Raw genomic sequence first — 11539 nt, 5'->3', positions numbered from 1 at the left:
TATATATAAAATTTTTAAATATTTTATAAATAAATTTTCAATTTGAAATATCTTTGCTTTTTTATCTTTGCAAAGAACACCACGCGTAACAAAAAGCCACGAGATCTTCAAAGAGAAAAACGACGTTTTCTTCCGCGTGTTTTAGTGCTTCCAAGTCTCGGGGTTCATGTGCAAATCTATTTTGTCGCGACTTCCGCGAGACGTCAACATACATAGTGTTGTCGAATATACACGTGCGCGTTCGCGTCGTGCGCTGAATTGCGACTCGACGGTTTCCAGGTTACCTCGTGCGCACCTTTTCACGGAGAAGAAACATGGTGTAGGGTCCATAAAGGCGGGCGTATCTCGCCTCGTATCTCGACGGCGGCGGTAAAACCGCCGCGCCCGGGGATGTGAGCCCCTAAGGGTACACAATAGGCCCCATATGTTTGCGGGGGTGTATAACGTACCGCGCTCCATCGGGACCTCGATCGACCTCCCGTTCCTCTCCTCACATCCGTCTCACATCCTCGTCCTCTTCCACTACTAGTTTCCTCGACGTGTACGCCGTGCTTTCTCTATTTCGCGAAGTGTTACCTCGCAGAATCGTTTCGCGCGAATACACACGTAGCTCAACAATGTAGCCTCGTAGGATATTGAGTCGATGTAAAACTAATCGAGCCGTCAAGCAAAACAATATATAATAGTTAATAACATAAGACAATAATTACTCACAGTTCTTAACTGTTAATACCCAATGATTTTGCCACGATAAAAAACTTTCCATCTTTCATATTTAACCTTTCGTCTGCAATCATATTTTTACTTCTTCCGTCCAACCCAAGTAGTTTTACTGTTGTAGGCTTTCAAAAAATATGGAAAAATTTAGGATTCTTTCCCAACAGCTCATGTTACATTAAACAAAATAAATAGTTTATAAGTATTACATTATCAATTAGTTTGTTAACACAATTTATTTTAAGAGGGGAGAAAACTGTCCTCTTTCTCGGAAAAATTTGACAAGGAAATTTCGCTTGTGTTAAAAGAAATCCAGATTGCAGAGAGTTAATACTAGTCTCAATCCTCTATAACCACAAATTTTTTTGGTGACTATAAAATTTATGTAACGTGAAATCAACAAATATCAACCTCTAAATACAAATTAATAAATTCTTTTTCAATAATATTTTTTAAAAAAGTATTTGAGAACGTTATTAGTTCTCTCAAGAGAGGAGACATTATACCGCAAGATATATTTATATACCACCTTGCAGTAAAAAATTAAATAAATCAACAAGATATTGACATCAACAAGATATTACGTGACTTCAAAGTCACATCGAGCCAGAAAGAGGATCAAGTACGATCTTGAGATATCATAAACATAAATCAATCGCAGAGACATGTTAGCATAAAAATAAAAATTACTTAAGACGATCTTGATAAATAAAATCTAACTATTAAAATACCAGCTCTAATTTTGTCCTTAATATCATAAGACAAAAACACTTGCACTGCACTATGTTGCGTCGCGGTTGCACGAACGCGAATGAACACGCAACGGTTCAGTGGTACATACTTACATATGACGAGATCTCGCGAACGCCCTACTGGAAGATTATCTTGAAAATGGCTAGCAGTCTCGTTTGATATGGCATGAAAAAATTTGTGATTGACTCAAAGATACGCGCAATCGTTAGTAATGTAGACCTTTTCAAGTATCGTGTACCCTGTTGCAACTGCGTTGTAATCGGCATTTCGCGAGATCTATGTTGCCATAAATACCCGTATCGTCAGTAAGAAGCATATGCCAATATTACTAGAACGCGCTGGCCTTAATTACGTTTATAGCGAACCGTGAGATCGTAAGTAATAATATCAACGTAACATTTAGTTTACCGAACTTTTCGTGAGACATGCGAATTATGCAACGATACAAGAGAAAAGGCGGTGGAAATTTTTACAGGAGAGAAGATCAATGGTGCTATAAATAACGTTGTTGCGTGCACTACGATTATTTAAATTTTCCACGAATACTTATATGATTCTGTTAAATATATAAGATATCGTACAACATATCAGAGACATAATAAAACTTTGATTCATCTCGTTATATATATCAAAAATTAATTATTTTACAATTAATCTTTACAGGACGAGGAAGCCACTGTAATAGTGTCATATTTTGAAGCAAAGAAAATAATAAACACAATAAAATAATAAATTATAATAAATCTTACTTAAGAAAAAATTGTAAAATTTAAAAAATAAATCTCCGCCTTCTCTAAAGATTAATCACGTAGTTTTATTAACTGCATCTTTTAGATAAAGAAACTATTAGACTTGATGAGTTATCGGACCGAAAATCCGGCGTGAAAGCTCAGCGCTGCCTAATTATGGTGTGCGTATATGGACACTAACGAGTTTTAATGAACTCGAATCGAATGCACTCGAAAGCACCGAGCGCCACATTGGCAGGTCGCGTCAATCAGATAGCATCGTCGAAATGTAGTAGAGAGAGGGTCGCTGAAGTGCCGATAACCACGATCCGGCTTCCTGCTTTAATTTAATTGGACGATCGCCAGTCACGCGTGCCGCCTGATAAATAATTAACGCGTCTAGTCTAGATCGATTATCGAGGCGTCGCGTCGCATCGCGAATGGGGGATAAAACGAAGGGTAAACGCGCGAGGGATGCGGGAGAAAGAGAGGACTGGACCCGGAGCACATCCGCCGTTGAGAATTATTTCAGCCTCATTTACTTATTGTCAGTGCTACCTTATCGCGACTGGTGATAAGAAATGCGAAATAAAAATGTTACCAGTCACGCGAGTCGCAGGAAGATGTGTTCTCCGGAAGTTACCGGCATCTACAGTCGTTGCACTTACAAAGCTTATCTACGATCGGCCGTTTGTCACAATGTAACGAAGCACGGTAATATCGCTGAAAATCTTAGACTGTATTTACGTGAAAACAAAATAAGAGCATGCATAAACAACTTGGGAGGGGAAATTACTCATATTCCAAGTGCATTATAATTAATAAACCCGATTATACATCTTGAAACTTCATTACATTTTATCCGCTTTATCAAGTACAGTCATTAGGGCAAATGCTCCTTATTAGTAGTAAAATATCCCTTCATTCGCCGCGCTCGCGATCCAGCAATTTGGGTCAAAGCATGTCGCTAATAACGTTTAATGCACCTTCGCAATTGTTTCAATATGACGCCCCATTTCCTCACAATTCAGAAATCGTAGTTTCCGAATAATAGATTGATGCTTCAACCTCGGGAAAATATTTTTTCCGTATAACTGATTTTTTATCAATAAAAGATTGATTGTAAAACTAATGAGAAAAATTTGCAGGAAATTGAAACACTCTGAATATATCCTGAATATATGAGGTAAATCCTTTGTATGTACACAGGCTCTAATGACTGTAGTGATTATGCTACGTACGAGTGTATTCGCATATAATATGACTCACACAAACGCGAAAGAGGTTTGCAATGGAACGAGTTGGTCCATCTTATTAGTAGGGAGAGGGAAGGGGGAATATTAAACGTATCGCGCTGTAATATATGCTTAAACTGCTTCATGTATTGGCAGTCCGCTTTCGGAATACTTAACGATATCGATTATCTGCCCACAAAGTACTCGCATACATCATAAACGAATAGACTAGTAATAAGCCTTTATCGTAAACGAAGTGACACTTGTGATTATAATGCAGTGAATTATCATATGCTGTACGATATCAATAACACTGTTAAGATATTGACTTAAGGACCGCCTTCGTCGAACAATATGAGCGACGTGTGCTAATGTCTTGCAACAGGATGCATTATTTACAAGCTTGTTAGCTGTTCCGACGATATTCCATAAGATATGTATATATGGTAGATATATGGAATATATAAAATATAATTGTAAAAAAAACCTAGCATAAAAGCATATATCTAATTCTTTTGTCCAATACGGGCTGTTTAATTATCGCGATTAAACATTAACTTGGTTCGAACAGGTGCAATGTATAAACGTAAGTGTTCAGCTGTCCGTCGAATATAATGCTTGCCTATCACAGGATACGTCAAATTCTTAATATCGCGAAATATATTCCAACGATATCGCTGATATAAGTAATATTAGCTCATTTTTATTATAATAAATACCTGCCGAAGGTGTTGCGAAACCGATAACAAGCTTCATTTACGCAACCATCTTGGGAACTTCGTTCAAAAACGAGTCGCGAGTTTGAATCGTCGAGATAAATCAGATCGCGATAGAACAAAAATGTTCTTGATAATTTCTTTTTATGAAACTCGTACTCGCTCGTTCTGAATAAAATGTAACGAAAAAAGGGCACGTTTCATGGAACGCTGACCGCCCCTCCTTCGCACGCGGCAGAAGATAAATATCATCGCGAGTGCACTGCACCGGAACTCTGGAGCTGGCGTTCATTATAGCCGCTTAATGGCGCGATTTACCATTGAAAAAACCTGGCGACACCGTCTGAATGAGCCATTACGGGTCGCTCTACAGAAATAATTATCGCAGTATTGACACAAAAGGGCGCGCTGGCTGGCACGGACGCGGGCGAATGCCTCATTGGCGGTACACCGAGATGATGCGAGTGAGAAAAGAACCCCTCGTCTTTTTCCGCGCATCGTTCTCCCAGTTTTCGCGCCTCTTTGTCACCCCTTTTTCTCTACAATCTATTTATGTCGCGAAAAAGAAATGTGAATGAATGAATGAGTGAGAAAGTGTGTGTGTGTGTGTGTGTGTGTGAGAGAAAGAAAAAAAGAATAATGAAAACATATGCGGTAGGAACGAAGAACATAGAAGCAGGGAGGGAAAGAAGATGAGACAAATCCATGGCAGAATGGAGATGGCGGCTCTTGGAAGGGCAGATTGTTTGTTTGTCGGGAGCTCTCAAGCGCACAAACAAGTGGAAACAAATAATATCCTGGCCGCGTTACGACAAGGAGTCGATGGCAAGCCGAGAGGACTCGATGTGTGCAGTTAGGGTGGCTCCATATCTCTCTCTCTCTCTCTCTCTCTCTCTCTTCCTCTCAACTTGCCACGATTGCCCCAGGGCGACAGTAACGAGACGAACGAATGCCGCACGTCCCGTCATTAATGCCGGCCTCGGGCCCACGCGTCGTTTTTCCCCGTGCATTCGCTTTCACGATTTAACGCACACGTATCTTTGCCAATATAACGGTCCCGCAGCCGAACCGATCACAAAACATTTCAAAAATTGACTCGTAAGTTCAGGGGATAATGATCAAATCGCATCAATATATCTTCGTTTGCATTCAGTCGCACCTTTGCTGAGAAATAAGCATTTGTATTCGAAGAATGATAAGTGTCACTTCAATTACTACCATACATTTCGTTTATTATATCACATAACATTTAATTTAGTATTATATCATTTAAAGAACGATCGTTCTTTTAAATGAAATAGCTTAGCTCTTCAGAAATAAATTCGTTTTATTTTGTTATATATAGTTTTGTTATTTTAATGACTCTCAAAATTGTTATACGTGAATAAATAACTATGAGTATAAAGAAAAATTTTGATTTTTTTTATTTCGGATTATTATTTTAGGTTGAATTAAAATTATTAATTTCGATTTTTAGAAATATAATTTTCAAAAGTTCACAACAAATTTAATATTTTTCAATCTTTTGTAAAAATATTATATAAAGGTAATTTATAACATAAGCATTCAATATTTAAATGGGAAGATACACGTTTCTTTGCAATATTAAAAATATTATACATATATATACGTGTATTAAAATTATTTAATTTTTTTTATTCACGCGTTACAATAATCTCAAGTAGCATTATAAGTACTGTTTTCAACTATTCCAATTTTAATAACTAATTCGACGCGGCCTATATCGCTTTTATGTCAACCACGTAAATAATTTTAATATGGTAATTAATTTATATGGGCAAGAGCGTACATATCGAGAACAGGAACGGGTCAGGAACAGTATATTAAACGGGCATATGTATTTATGAGCGGAGCACGACGTAATCGGTGGACAAAGCAGTTATTCCGCGGTAAAACGCGCTGTAGACGAGGTCGCTTCGAAATTGGCTGAGGATAGTCATAAAGGAATAAACCGCTGGCGCCATAAAAGCGACCGACGTGGATCAGTCAGGAAATTGTCGGCGCGATGGCACGAGGAGGAGAAGGAGGAGGAGATGCTAGAGAATCCATGCTTTTCGGTTGAACGTACGAGGGGACATTCATTGATTACCCGAACCGATTCTCGTGGTATCGTAAATCCGCGGAAACTCCGGAAATCTAGTAATTGAACCACATCACTCGCTTGTCGGGAAATAATATTGCCCTCAAGCAAGTTTGTTCGATCGATGTAAATTATCGTGCAATTTGTAATTATGCAGAAACTGGCCTGTACACGCATCGTACCGCTTAACAGGTACAAGTTAACATTAATGTTTTTTTCGAAAGGAAATTTTTAAGATACTTGTTGATTACTTCGTGACATATTGAATAATTCTTATCGATTACTTTACAAACGAGCAATCGAAGTTGAATGCAATGTAAAATTACACAGTATATCAAGTATCATTATCAAGTATTTACATGACTTAATTTAGATGCTTATCTCGTTTGCGCGATCGTGGATACGATAACATCGAGGTCATTAATGGCTTCCTCGCTATTAATGAATTTTGTAGAAGACGAGCAAGAGGAGAGTGCCGGTTCCTTAGTCGCCGCACACGACGATTTACTGTATATCCGTTATTTATCCTCTGTTCGACCGTGGACCAGCTTAATTGCTCAGCCAACATCGGTAGCGCTACCTCCATTAGCCTACAAGCCGCTTCATTTACACTCACTGTGCGCAAATGTACAGAATGTTTCGGCGTCTTTTGCATTGTTACTTGCGGTCTCTCATTCGAGAATCAGTAAATTGTCGAGGGAAAAGTAAAGGTTCCGAACGCACGCATATATCTTAACGTTTCCGATCGTCAACATTTTATTAACTTTAATTTTATTAATCTTTAAATAATCTAAACTTTACTCACTTATATAAAAGAATAACTTCGCTCAATCTGATTATATGGAAAAGACGATTTTTTGCTGAAGCATTTAAAAATTTAACCACATACAGATCTGAAAATATTTCTGTTGGCTCGTTAAAATAATTATATAGAATAATTATATGACTGATTGCTAGATATCAAAACTTTTTGCAGCATTGCTCATCATGCCTGCGACTTCTACATAATTAATTTTGGTACTTCAACTAAATCATTTTCGGATCTCAAACTAAATTTTTAGATCGTTCTTTATGTATATGCACTATAAAAGAGCTTTTTACTTCACTCGAGATTAAATCGGAAATTACAACACGTTATTATTATTTAACAGTAATAACATATTATTATTTTTTAATGATCGGACGCATGATTACCTACATTAAAGAAGCGAACGAATCGAATGCAGTTGATGTAATCCTTGATCTGTAATTTACTCTCAAGCAATCAAATCGCAGGAAACGACAGTTGCGGAAATCGAAAGAATTTCATTGTCACTCTCACAAAAACATTCGTCTATGCGGACACATACGCACGCAGATATGTACATGTATTTTCCGCCGACAAATGCTACCCGAGTACGAGTTCGCTCGAGTACATTGCATACATGGCAGCTAATGGTTCGCATTGCACAGGTAATTCCGCCGCATGATCGTCTCTCTCAGTTGCACCTGCTCGACACTCACCATCTCCATAGGACACGTGTAAAGTTATCGTATCTATTCGCTCATGCTCGATGACTGATGAGTGCGTTTACGTATTTATACTTTAGAAAAAAAAAAGAGATTAATAATTTTCAATATAAAAAAATTAGTAAGTAAAAGGGAAGGATTTAAAAATCTGAAATGAAACGAAAATATCTCGAATGAAAGATAACTAACTTTGTGTGATTGATGATGTTAATTATTAAATGTTTTTCTTTTAGCAACAAACAGGGACTCTGAAACCGAGAATATATCGCAAGATTATTTTATAAAAAAAAATATTGCAAAATTAATTTGTTTACAGTTTGTTTCGTAAAAAATCGCTTTTGCTTGTACTCGAGATAAGCCACTTTTGAAATCGGCAGGTGCTCGGGCAAGATTCTGTCGTATATAATAATAAGCGGGGCTCGTTACATTAATCGTGTAATCGATCCATCCCTAATTTTACGGTTTTATATTTACAAATTATAATACTGTGTTTACCTCTTCCTCCCTAACAAAAAGAGGCTAGCAATTATTCGTATACATAAATACAGCAATGATATCATACAAGAATAGCAGTTAACACCAAGCCTGTCATAAACAGATTTTCGCGGCTCTTCAGTCATGTGTCATTCTGTTCTCGAGAGTAAGTTCTCTTTCTCGAACGGATCTCTACAAGTACAGCTAAGTGTACGATTCCATCGTCGAGGTAGGGATGCGCGATTTCGGCTGGATATATGCTAGCCGAGTTCCTTTGAGACGTATTCTTCGAGGATATACTCTCTCTGTCGCTCACTCTCTCTTCTGCCGAAGCTTTCAGAGGCAGACAAAGCCAGCCCTTTCCACGGTAGTCTTCGCACCCTCCGAATATCTCTGCCTCGCGTTTCTCGATTCTTCCTCCTCGATCTCCTCCCTCAATCCTCCCGCACTGTCTCTCTCTCTCTCTCTCTCTCTCTCTCTCTCTCTCTCTCTCTCTCTCTCTTATATACGCTCTCTTTCTACAGTACGACAACGACGACGACGACAGAGCATTGATTGCAGGTTCACGGTCTGGAACCTCAATTGTCGCATCTAAGGCACGCTTCCACGCCTCGAACAATCGCCTCACTGCCGCTTTCGCGTCTCCTCATAATCCGTCGCTTCCATCTCCACCTTTCTTCTTCACAACCATCATCCGCCTCCACTTCTCCTTCTTCACCACTGTCGACGAGAAGCCCCTCTCGCTTCTGAATACGAGACTCTTCGTCGTCATCGTCGTCGCGCTTTCGTCATCCACTGTCCTTTTGCTCCACACAAAGTATTCGTTCAAATTACGATCATTCAAATCACGTGCCCTCGCCTGTTCTATCATAGTTCAAGAAATCAGGAATATCGAAACGAAGAGAGGAATTATATTCGAGAAATTTCCTTCGTATTATAATATAATAATGAAATTTTTTGTCAGCACAGGAATATAATTATGTTCCATGCAAAGATCGTTGGACGTATCCAGATTGTAACGCTATCGTAGAAGTAGCACTAAAAGTACACCGTATTCGAGAATTAACGATAATGTCTGTAGAGCGCTTTACATAATCAACAATCTCGAACGTCAACGTTAATAGAACCAAAACGGGTTACGGCGTACTCGCTTTCTTTCGCGAGGTGGTTATAGTATCCCCCGTTGTTACCGTAACCCCTCATTATACTCCTATCGCAGCCTGTTATTAAAGCTGTTTCTCACTTTTATGAAACAAAGAAGCGCGAATTAAGCAATAAATACGTCGGTGCCTTCTGTGCAGGTCGACCGGTTCGGCAACGACCGTGACACGGCCAGGTGCAGGTATATCTCTCGGGATCGAGCTCAGATCGTTGATCTAATTGCGATCAGCAATGTAGCCAAAACCCGCGATCGTATCAAACGCGATCTCGTCGTTAATATAACAGGCTCTTCACATAGCCGTAACAATTACAAATTCGAGTGTTATCACTCATCAAAATTGTGTGTTATCACTCACCTTCTTCACGATTTTTGAAAACTCCTATTACACTATAAATTCAGTCATATTCTTTACGATCGATCTATCATAACCGCAACGAAATATAACACTGAAAGAGAACAATTTTGCTAAAATATTTTAAAAATTTAGATACATACAGATCTGAAAATAATTTTGTTGAACCATCGAAATAATTCTACAGGAAACTCAAGTATAACGCTACAGAAAGTTTTAACAGTCTAATAACCAGCTTGAGTATCTTACATAATTATTTTGATGGTCTAAAAATTAGTTTCAGACCCGTATCTAGCTAAATTTTTGGATACTTCAGCAAAATTATTCTTTCCGAATCAGAATCTCACTGAAACTAGGCGCGTGCGATGTAGAACGTGCAATCCTGAACGTAGAAACCGCTTCTACATTTGCGATGATATACAAGTGCAAGTACGTTAACACGACGCGAGTACAATGGACACGCGTTTCACAAGGGAACAGGGCAGAAGGTCGCGTTGATTGGGAGGAGGGTGGGTGGGTGGTTTGTTGCGACAATGGCGCGGTTACTTTGTCCAGGAAGTATAGCACCACTGCCGAACCACCCTTCTGGCTTAAGCCACGAGACGCTAATGCAAGTTCCGGTAACTGCCGGGTGAAGAAGGACGACGATAGATAGACGTAACAACAAACCGAGAGAGAGAGAGAAACGGAGGAGAGAGTCGACGAAGAGAAGTTGGCGGAGAAATAAAAATTGTCCTGGTGCCTAGAGTAAAAATGGAAGTTTACTTCCACGACCTTTTATTATCGCTTTGCTCGACGGCGCCGGTACACGCGTACCGTGCTAATTCCATTCTATCTACCTCACGCCGCTCACGAAGAGAGAAAAAATTGCTACGGTCAGGAGAGAAGACACTGCAAAGCGGCGTACAATAGGTTACGACAAGTTAAGCATAAATTGCACCGACGATCGCCCAGCGCTTAAACTTATTCATGTAGTTCTTCGACCGCGTTTTGCGAGATGGCCCGCTTATAAAAGAGCCGACGATTTATGAAATACGATATATATTTCAAAATCCCATCAAGGATTATTGGTATTACGACGATACGTTTCTTGTTCGCTTTAGAAGAAATAATGATTCTTTTTGAAACTCTAGTCTGGATAAACGACTTATCAATGTGGCATGCGACGATAATTGTTACAAGTATAAAGCTATCATACAACTCTTAGATAATTACAACGGATATCGTTAATTATACTTAATGATGGATGTATAATGGTGGAGTAATAAGAAATAAAAATGATTAAGTCGGAAGTTACTATCACAAATTGCAATCATCGTACGTGGATTAGCTACTCGAGAAACGGAAAGGTTCAAATAGCAAGGAAAAAGTCGCAAGTGTATAACAGGCTGTATGAAACGATGAAGACTAGGAGTGGAAAATCGGGGATAGAGGGGAAACGATTCCATGTTTCATATCGGACCGAGTCGTCAGACTTGTTTCAACGAGACTTCGCGATTACGCCGGTTACGACGAAAGTGGCGACAAATGTTAACGCGTACGTATATCATCGGTAGCGCATATCAGCCGTTATAACGGACATTTTCCTGGTAAGAAGTGTCTAAATGTATGACCGGTTTACGCGAGCGGAGAACGCGACGACGGTACGGGAGGGTATGAGGCGAGGGGGAAGAGGGCCAGAAACGAGCTGGAGGGTGTAAGGATGCAGCCGCGCCTAATGCGCGTTTCATGTCAACGAGGGCGACGTTCGTATAGCGACGGAAAAGGAGTCGCACTATCACCGACAGGAGTC

Source organism: Trachymyrmex septentrionalis, unplaced genomic scaffold (assembly GCF_001594115.1).
Source record: "Trachymyrmex septentrionalis isolate Tsep2-gDNA-1 unplaced genomic scaffold, Tsep1.0 scaffold16, whole genome shotgun sequence".
NCBI lineage: Eukaryota > Metazoa > Arthropoda > Insecta > Hymenoptera > Formicidae > Trachymyrmex > Trachymyrmex septentrionalis.
The sequence above is the reverse complement of the archived record's forward strand: the minus strand, read 5'-3'. Positions refer to the sequence as shown.